Source organism: Natrix helvetica (assembly GCF_964273705.1).
Source record: "Natrix helvetica genome assembly, chromosome: 7".
NCBI classification, from domain to species: Eukaryota; Metazoa; Chordata; class Lepidosauria; order Squamata; family Natricidae; genus Natrix; species Natrix helvetica.
Window position 1 is genome coordinate 55,118,827 of NC_138558.1, and position 9,768 is coordinate 55,128,594.

Consider the following 9,768-nt stretch of genomic DNA (forward strand, 5'->3'; position numbering starts at 1 on the left):
AAAAACCCTAGGCTGTGGGTTGCCACCATATTTCACTCCCAGGGGGGAGTCTTCCCTCCAATTGTGGTGCTCTGAGCTGGCCAGGGGTGATTGCAGGGGCCAGTGCTGCATGGGGTGGGTTCACCTGGATGGCTGCTGTCCCCCCCCTGCCACATCTGTTTGGCCTGCTACTGCTGGATCCGGGGTGGTAGCCCCAGCCCCGTTGCTGCTGCTGCCTTGCCCTGTCTCTGGTGTTGATCTAATTCCCCATTGGTTCTGAGGTTTTCAAAAGCCTCCATCATGAACAGCATAAAGTTTCTCTTGAGGCGGTCATCTCCGATGCTGTATTTATTTTTATTTTCCTTTTAAATGCTGCAGCAGCTAGCAGATTAAAAATACAAAGATAAATTAAAGGAGAGCAGCATTATCTACCTTTTATCATTAAGCCATTTTTCATAGCTTATGAAAGTGTAATAAATGTAAATTAACTTGATGTATTCCTGCTAATCAAATAAACATTTTTAAAATAGCTCTCAATTGTAGTGTTTTATTCCAAAGATGATAGTTTGAGGCTGTAGGAACAAAAATCCATCTGGTTCAGTTCAAACCTGGGAGAAAGATGCAATAAATAAATAAATACATACATACATAAATTTCTGTTTATTGATAATCAGAACCACAGCGTGAGGTTCTGGGACAGCTGACAAATTAGCTTGATGAGTGCTTTTTACACATCTTACAATATTTTGTAATTTTGAGATTTACTTTATGTGCTTTTATTATTTGATTGGTTTTACTTGTTTTGTAAAGCTCGTAGTGGGACTTAATTATCAACTTCCTGACCTAATCCTGTCAGGCATGTATAATTGATTTTATTCTGTTATATATTCCCTCTAGCCTGCCTTTCTTAAAGGACAGGTATTGTTTCCATGTTTCTCATTTCTCAATGGTCTTGGGTTATGGTCATGTCCTGTCCTTAATCCCATCACCTGGAGGTGAAATGTTTTGTTTGTGAATAGATTGGCCCAGTCTTTCTGGAGGCTATTTTACTATGCAGAAAATTGTGGCTGCTTTCTGCCTCTAAAGGCATGTTTCTCCATTTATCCTTTGGGGAATATTCTGCTTCTTTTAATATACCCCAAAATATTTCATTCTTCTAGGGAGGTAGTCTTCCCACAAGGCTTTGTATCAAACATTTGTTATAAATCTAAATATATAGACTAGTTTGTATCAACATTGCTTGCCTCCCTCCCTTTATCATTTTCAGAATTGGTTTATGGCAGATCTTGCAGAAAAGAGTTTGACATCAATTTTTGCTTTGCCACATTTCAAAATTATGAATAATTTTTGTTGCTCAAAACACTTTGAAATATTAAAATACTGGTAGAACATTATGTGTTAATATGCAACTCTCTTTGCAATTATTGGCTTAAAAATGTTCATGCTTTTATATGCTAGGGCTACATCTCCCTTTCTTGTCTGTGTAAAACATGAGTCATTTCACAAATGCATCATTCTACTCCCCATGACAAATATATTTTAAAAGCTTACTAATGGTAGGGACACCAGACTTGTTTGATTACCAAGGAGATCAAAACTTGAAGATGAGCAACTATGTGACTACATCAAAAAATTCATTACGTTGTTAATGCAGGAGTGGACACGGTTCATACTTCAGGGTGGAATTGTTGCATCCTTGGCATTATATTTTTGCAGTTGAGCCCCCTGTTTCCTCCACTCTCTTATCATTTTTTCAGTTGGAAGTGATCCAAAATGTTTGTATGGCGCTCTGTTTCCATGTTCCTCAGCATATTTCACTACTTCTAGTTTAAAAGAAAATTTATATGCTTGCCTTTTCTGCTTTGACATCCTTGTACCGGTATGTAGCGTCAGGAAGTACCGTAGTATTTTTCTGCAAGAAAGAACAGTAATGTGTCCTTTATAACAATACAGAGCACGGTACCTGAAACCATGTTCATACATGTATACACAAGATACCAGTATACCCTATATAGTACATGCCACACTAGCTCATTACGTCCTAAACTAACAATAGCAAGCTGAGAATTTTAGGACATTGGTGAATCTTTTCCTCCTGGAAAAAAAACCTAGCCACATTATCTTTACAAAGACAAACAGGCAGGCGCTAGCATGCCTGCCCGTGCTAATAAAACACGGTCTGCCACCTCCAAATTACATCGATGGCTGCAGTGGGGCAGGAAGCCATGCCATGCCCACCGATGGGGGTAAAATGGAGGGCAAGAGGAGCCCTGACTTGCCACGCTTGTCCCAATGACCCTAACCCTAACCCTAACCCTAGCCTGCCCTCTCCAACACTGGAAGGCAAGCCATACCTCTCTGTGTGTCTCTGGGCTCACAGTCCACACAGTCAAGGCAGGGCGGCAGTCCAGGTGGGGTGGCTGGGTGTCAGGTAGTGGTAGGGCCGGCAATGTGATGGGGCGACAGGTGTCGGCAGTGCAGCAGGCCCAGTCGTACAATGGGGTGGCAGGTGGCGGTGGTGCAGGAGGCCCTGTGGCGGTGCGGTATGTTAATGGCAGCAAGACTAATTTATGCACAGAAATAGAAGGTCACTTCGATCCCCACAATGGCTGCAAAAAATGATGGACTTCGCAGAGGTGGCTAAATTGATTGTTTTGATTAAAGAAAAAAAATACAAATACTTTTATTTCTACTTGGAACCAGCTTCTAGACTTTGTGCTTGAGGTGGGAAAAAAGGCATTTTTAATTTTGGGTTTTTCCCATTAGATAGATTTATTGTTATAGAAATGGCTAGTTTATAGTATTGGGTAAAAGTAAAAAGTTGAGGTTTGATGTTAATGCCTTATTCTACTGCACCAAATGGAGTCGCAAGGCAATGCCTTTTTTTCTTTTCTCCCCTTGCTTTCCCCCACTCTTCTCTTCCCTTTTCCCTTCCTTAATTTCCCTACTATTGACTTCTGTATTTTCGTTGTATGCTATATCATAAACTAATAAAATTGTTTAAACTGGTGTTGGAAGAAATGTTCTTCTGGGTTCAGTTCCAAGTGGGGAAAAAGCAGTGGTAGGTTGCAGGTGGTACGCCCCAGTATGGGCGTACCTGAGCCTGCTGGGAGCACCGGATACCGTTCCAGTACTGTGCTCCAGAGGGCCCACCCGCCCACCCAAGCTCCTTACCTGTCTTTTAAGGCTTCCGCGCATGGCACATACAGTGCCTGCATGATGCTCCGCTGAGCAGCTGGAGCGTCACGGAGGCTCTTGGAGGCGGTAAGATCCATGTGCACACTGTGTGAGCGTGCAGTGTGCATGTCCATGTGGATGCCGCCAGGCCCATTCCAACCGTACCGGTTGGAACGGGATCCGAAACCCACCACTGGGAAAAACACACTGGAAACATGGAGGCTGCTTGGAAAGATCACATGGATGGGGTCCTGAACAGAAAAGGGGGATCACATGCCTCAAGATGCTGGGTGAAGAAGAAAAGAGAGTGAGATGCTGAAAGTTCCTGGTTTTATGCCCTCTCTGGCCTTTGATCTTGATCTTGTATTCTGATTGGTTGTCAAACTCCCATGGGGATATGCAGGGGCAACTCTTTAGGCTGTGCTTTGAGTCCATGTTTGGTTGCCTTGCTGGCTGATGTGATTTTCCCAGATGCCTTCTGGTGAGTTTCTGTAGGAGGCTAATCCTACCTTTGTTATGTAGAGTAGACTAGCTCAGGCTTTTTAATGGCCCATTGACAACGGTGGGGGCTATTAAGAATGAATCTGTTTCCTGCCTAAAAACATGTTTCTCCATTTCTTATCCAGTGAAATATAATATTCTGCCTTTTTAATATTTCCCAGGATATTTCATTTTTCTAGGAGAGGGGTGGGTTTTAACTTCCTACACTGGAAAAAAATACTTATTGGCTGTACAGAAAATACAGTATCTTAATAAATGTATAGGGTCATGAACATTGAAAGAAAATAATAAAAACATGAACAGAAAGCTGGCAAGGAAAAGCATTACATAATCAATTTCTACAAAAGAAAATAATAAAAACATGAACAGAAAGCTGGCAAGGAAAAGCATTACATAATCAATTTCTACAAAAGAAATTCTACAAATTTCTACAAACGTGGATAAAGATAAAACTGGAAATGGCTTACAATTGGAAGATTTAAAAAATGAAACTGAATGCTTGATTATGGCTTCTCAAGAGCAAGCAATCCAAACTAATAAAATGAGTTTGGATTGAACTGAAACATCATCAATTATTCTTATTAATGATTCAAAGGGCAGATTGTGCAAAGAAGTAGAAAAAGCAGATGATCATATATTAGCTCATGACAACTCATTTTGCAATTCATTTAACACACCTTTAAAAACTACTTACTCGTGCATCACTAGCTCAATGTGTCCCATTAAATAAAATGTATACCCAATAGCATCCCATTTAAGGAACAATTGTTGTCCTGCAGTATCATTTGGCTGGAGATGATGCCTGAAACCTATTCAAGGATAGTTAATGGGTTGGGGAACAGTTCTCACCTCTGCCAAAAGTCCTTTGGGTTTCTCTTTATAGGATCAACTTGATGCCACGTGGGCTATGTTGAGGCGGCAGTACGACAGAGTGTCTTTGATGTGACCACAGCAAGGAGATGAGGCTGGTGAACATATGTGTCTGAAGGATTTCCTCAGTGCATAGAAGGATGTGCACACGGAGAAGGAGTCAAAGTCGCGACGATACGATGTGCGATCTCAGAGCATTGAGATCGCAGTCGACACTTTTGCCACTGGGTGTTCCAAATGGACCTAAACTGTCCCACAGAGACAGTGAACAGGAAGAATACGTCTTGCTGATCTCAGGGACATTGCAAAGTCCCTGATTGATCCAAGAGAAAGTCTTCAAGCCGGTGACAAAAAATCCAGCCATTTGGCTGATGAAGTCGGGACGACTCCAAAACGGAAGGATATGAAAAGAGAAAGTATTTCCAGCTGGTGAAGAAATTTTATTGTTTTAAGAGTGACTGCCTATAAAAAACTTAAAATAAATTCAAATTGGAGAACAGAAGAAATAAGCGGCGGAATTAAATTTGGAATGGTTTTTGACAGGGGGTTATCTTTCTTCTTTTGAATGTTATCTTCACGGACAGAATTTATGTAAGACCTTTAAAACAAACGGACTAAGCCTTCTATTTTCCCTTTTTTCATTACTCTCTGTAACCTCTGGTTCAAAATCCTCCTCTTTCATTACTGTGGGTGTTTTTCTAACTCATTTAAGAATTGGACTTTTTTTTCAATTTGAAATACAAAAAAGACATTTAAAAAAACTTTGCAACGTTGTAACAACAGCACTGCTACTTCAGAAGCTAGAACTTTGTGTATTGGAAACGAAACACTTTACTTTCTCTCACTGATTACCGAGGCTCCGCACTTCAAGGTCTTACTGCTTGTATGCAGAGAACAATAAGAAGAAAAGCACACAGATGTTCCTTTGAGGTACTTCTAACCAGAGAGAGGTGAAGATGAAATGATTATTGTGAATTGAAGTCTAACCTTTGCTAAAAACTTGTAAGGTAAAATACAGTGTTTATTAATTGAAAACAATGGCGCTATCACAGCAGGAGAAAGAGGCTTTAAGTCTGCAAAAGATATTTTCAGAAATACAGAAACTATCAAATATATGTGAGACGATTGAGAAGAAGTTGGATGATTTAGTCGATTTAACAGCAAAATATGACAGGGAAGTTGAAGATGTTCATCAAATGGAGAAAGTGGCAGTTAAAATTCAAAAAACCGAAAATGAATATAAAGAAACTATAACTCCTGATATTTATGGTGATTGGTTTGTCTCTGAAAATGGAAAGAGTGGAATATTGAAAGAGGAATTAAATGGAGGGGAAACTTACTGGCAAGATACAGAAGAAGAAAAAATAAAAGAATTTATGGATCTAAAGAAAGAAATTTTTTCAGCAATAGTTTTGATAACACCACTGACAATTAAATATAAGCGGATTAAGGAAACAGAAGGGCATCGAAATTACATGAGAGATTTTATAAGCAAAGAGTTGCTAAGAGGAGTCCATACAAAGTTGATTAAAGAGAAGATAAGAGGACTGATACCACAAACAGCAGAAGATATGAAACTGTTTTGTTACTGGAAAGATACAGGTTGATAGATGGAAGAATATAACTTAAAACTGGCTAAGCTTAGTGATATTTAGTGATAATAGATATAGTTAAACAAATAATTGATAATGATAATAATGTATACAATGTCTAGTGTCATGATAAGCAATAATGGGATATGAATATTGAATGGTACCCATGAAAAGAAGATTAGAAACCCTCTTGGATTTTATATAAAGATTAATATAAAAAAAGAACTAAGTTAGTTATAGTTAAGTTTTGAATATTAGGGGGGAAATGTTATGATAAAGGATATAGTTAAATAAAGGAGGGATAATGATAATAAGGTATATATAGGCATGGGTACAACATAAGGAAATTGGATGTAAATTGCAAATAATGATTTGGAAAGAAGGATTAGAAAACTTTGTTATTGAATATTATGAATGTTTAACTAGAATAGGACATAAAGATTCAGTGTTATTGGAGGATTTTAGAAATAGTAAATGAAATGCTTGTATGTGGTTATGTATTAAATCTTGTTATATTTTATGATGAAGGATGTTTAAACAATTATAGTCAAATGTAAATGGAGGTATGATGATGGAAATATGTATAAATATTTGAGTTAAAATACTTGAGTTAATATGAATTATGTTTGATGACTATGGAAGAGATGCACAAAAGCCTTTTGTAACCATTTACAGTATGCAAAAAAAGAAGATTTTATGTGTTGTGTTTGTTTTGAAAATAAAATCTTTATATAAAAAAAAGGATGTGCACACCAGCATCTTAAGTTTCCGGGGAGTGCTTTAGATGCTTAGTCCAAGGGAAGGAATTTATAATGGCAGAGGAGTATGTGTTTCCTCCCCATACCATGAACATCTTGTATGATGTGAAAACCATTGTCTTTTTTTGGAAGGAACATTCAAATATTTGAGTATCTAACTAGAGCTCCAGATAGGATGGCGTTTCTCTACTATTTCACATAGCATAGCATTCTTCAATTGAGCATTTCCCAATGTTTTATTACTTACTTGCTTATGTACTGGCTATGTAGATGACTCCAATAGCAAACAGCCTTGAGCAGGTTATGAGAATGGCATTGACAGTGTGGTCTGAAAGCAGGAGATTGGGAATAGGACATGTAAGAAGTTACCTGTGGTGAAGAGAATGGTTGTCTTTTGTGGTGTAAATAATAAACTAGCCTTAATTGTCATCCCACGATACCCAAAACTACTATTCAAGCTCCCCCATCTGCCCCATGCTGCAAGTATCAGTGGTAGAGCCATGGTGGTACAGTGGTTAGAATCAGTACTGCAGGTCTAAATTACTGTTCACTCCAGGAGTTTGATTTTCAAGGCTCAAGGTTGACTCAGCCTTCTATCCTTCTGAGATTGATAAAGTAAGGACCCAGATTGTTGGGGGCAATGTTCTAACTCTGCAACCTGCTTAGAAAGGGCTGCAAAGCAATGTGAAGCAGTATATAAGTCTAAGTACTATTGCTAAGTGCTATTGATAGTTTATCATATAGTGCAAGGGTCTCCAAACTTGGCAACTTTAAGACTTATTTTATTATTTATTTTTTATTTCTTAGATTTTTAGACCGCCCCTCTCCCAAAAAGGGACTCGGGGCGGTGTACAGTCAATACAATAAAACCAGTCATAATAATTAAATACATTTAAGCTACATTTAAAATACATTTGGAGGGGGAGATAGGCTGTACTAAGAAATAAATACCTAAAAACATCACAATTAAAACCCCAAACCCTAAAATAAAATAAATCCCTGGGAGGTAAAACTAAGAAAGTGCCAGGCCAGCTGATTGAAATAGGTGAGTCTTTAACTTTTGCCGGAAGGAACGGAGGTCGGTGGTAGTTCGAATGTCTGGGGGGAGGTCATTCCAGAGGGTTGGGCCCATCACAGAGAAGGATCTACTCCTAGGTGTCGCCCGCTGGCATTGCCTAGCAGACGGCACCAGGAGGAGCCCCTCCCTGTGTGAGCGGATAGGTCGCAGGGACGTATGTGGTAGGATACGTCACTTTCACTTTCCGATCCCTGCAGTCAATTGGGTTTTTTAGACAGTGTTGCAGTGACATCTTGTCATGCTGTTAACAAAAGATGGAGTTGGCTATTCTTTTCTGCTTTTCTGTCTCTTCTTCAGTGTCTTTCAAGATGATTGGGGACAACCATAGACAGAAAGTTGGCATGAAGTTCAGTGTGAACATAAGGTTCGTTTCCTGCTAATCTGAACTGGCTCATGCAAGTTGATTTATGAGATCAGGATCAAGATAACAGACATTTACATTACTCACTTTTTTTGCGGGGGGCGGGATAGGAGAGAACTCTATTTGCTAGCTCTTTTTAGTGGGATTTGCCAGGGTTGAAAACTAATTGTCACTTGCAAAAACATTTAATTATATATTTATACATGCATACATCCAAACATGCCAGTTGGGAAACTCAAAAATGAAAAATTGGTATCACCTACTGGATACATTCACTGAGTCTAAGAATGTACAAGGATACACTCCTGAAGAATAAATTCATATTCTTCAATCTATTTTCTACCCTACTTATTTTGTTAGTATCTCCAAATTTATTATTATTATTATTATTAAAAGTTCATCAGTTCTTATTCCAAGGCTAATACCCCTGGTTTGCAAAACAAATATCAGCCTTACCTTTCCTCCAGTTCTTATTTATTTTATTGCTGAACTAAACTGCTATGTAGCTTACTTTAAAATTTGAGGGGTTGCCATAAAGAGGTTCAATCCCTTTATGAGGCAAAAGGGTGATTAAGAAATTTGATAGATAGATAGATGATAGATAGATAAAGCAGGACAGGATGGAAACTAACCAAGGAGAGAAATAACCTAGAATAGTGATGGCTAACCATGTTGGGATGGTGTAATTGTATGTGGGAATAAATCTGGGGGATGGGGGCAAGTCATAGATTGGACAGTCATAATTTAAAAGATAGTCTCAATTCCCATTTGGTGATGGTGGAGGGGTGGGGGAAAATTATAAAACCCCTCCTACTTTTGCAGCAAGTTAAAATGAGAGGATGGGAAAAATACTTTGAGAATTGTATGAATGTGACTTTACAGTAGATATAGAGCTAATCTTCATTGTCATCGTTCTTGTCTGGACTACCTCAAAGGAAAATAGGAAATAAAAATGAAGCAGTGAAATATTTCACAAAAATATCAGGCAAAATAACAGCAACCCACAAAGCAGGAGTTCTCAAGTTCTCCCATTTTGACTTAGGTTGCAAAAATACAATTGGAGAAGCAAAATGTACTGTGTTTTTTGGAGTATAAGATGCACCAAGGTTTTGAAGAGGCAAATTTTAAGAAAGGAGTGTTTACATTCTGCAGACCTCCCAAAAAGCCCCCCCCCCCCAAAAGGGCCTTTAGGAGACTTGTAGAGTTCTCCTGGGGGTGGGGCCCAAAATCAAGCAAAAATGGCATTTTTGAGAAAATGGGCCCATTTTTTGTCACAAAAAGGGCATGCATAACCTTTAGGAGACTTATAGAGTGCTCCTGGGGGCTGGGGGAGCAAAATTGAGCAAAGAATGGCCTGTTTTTCGCTCATTTCTGCCCTCGCCAGCCCCAGTGGTGGGTCGCAGGCAGTACGGTGCTCCGGAGGGCCCACCTGCCCGAGCTCCTTACCTGTCC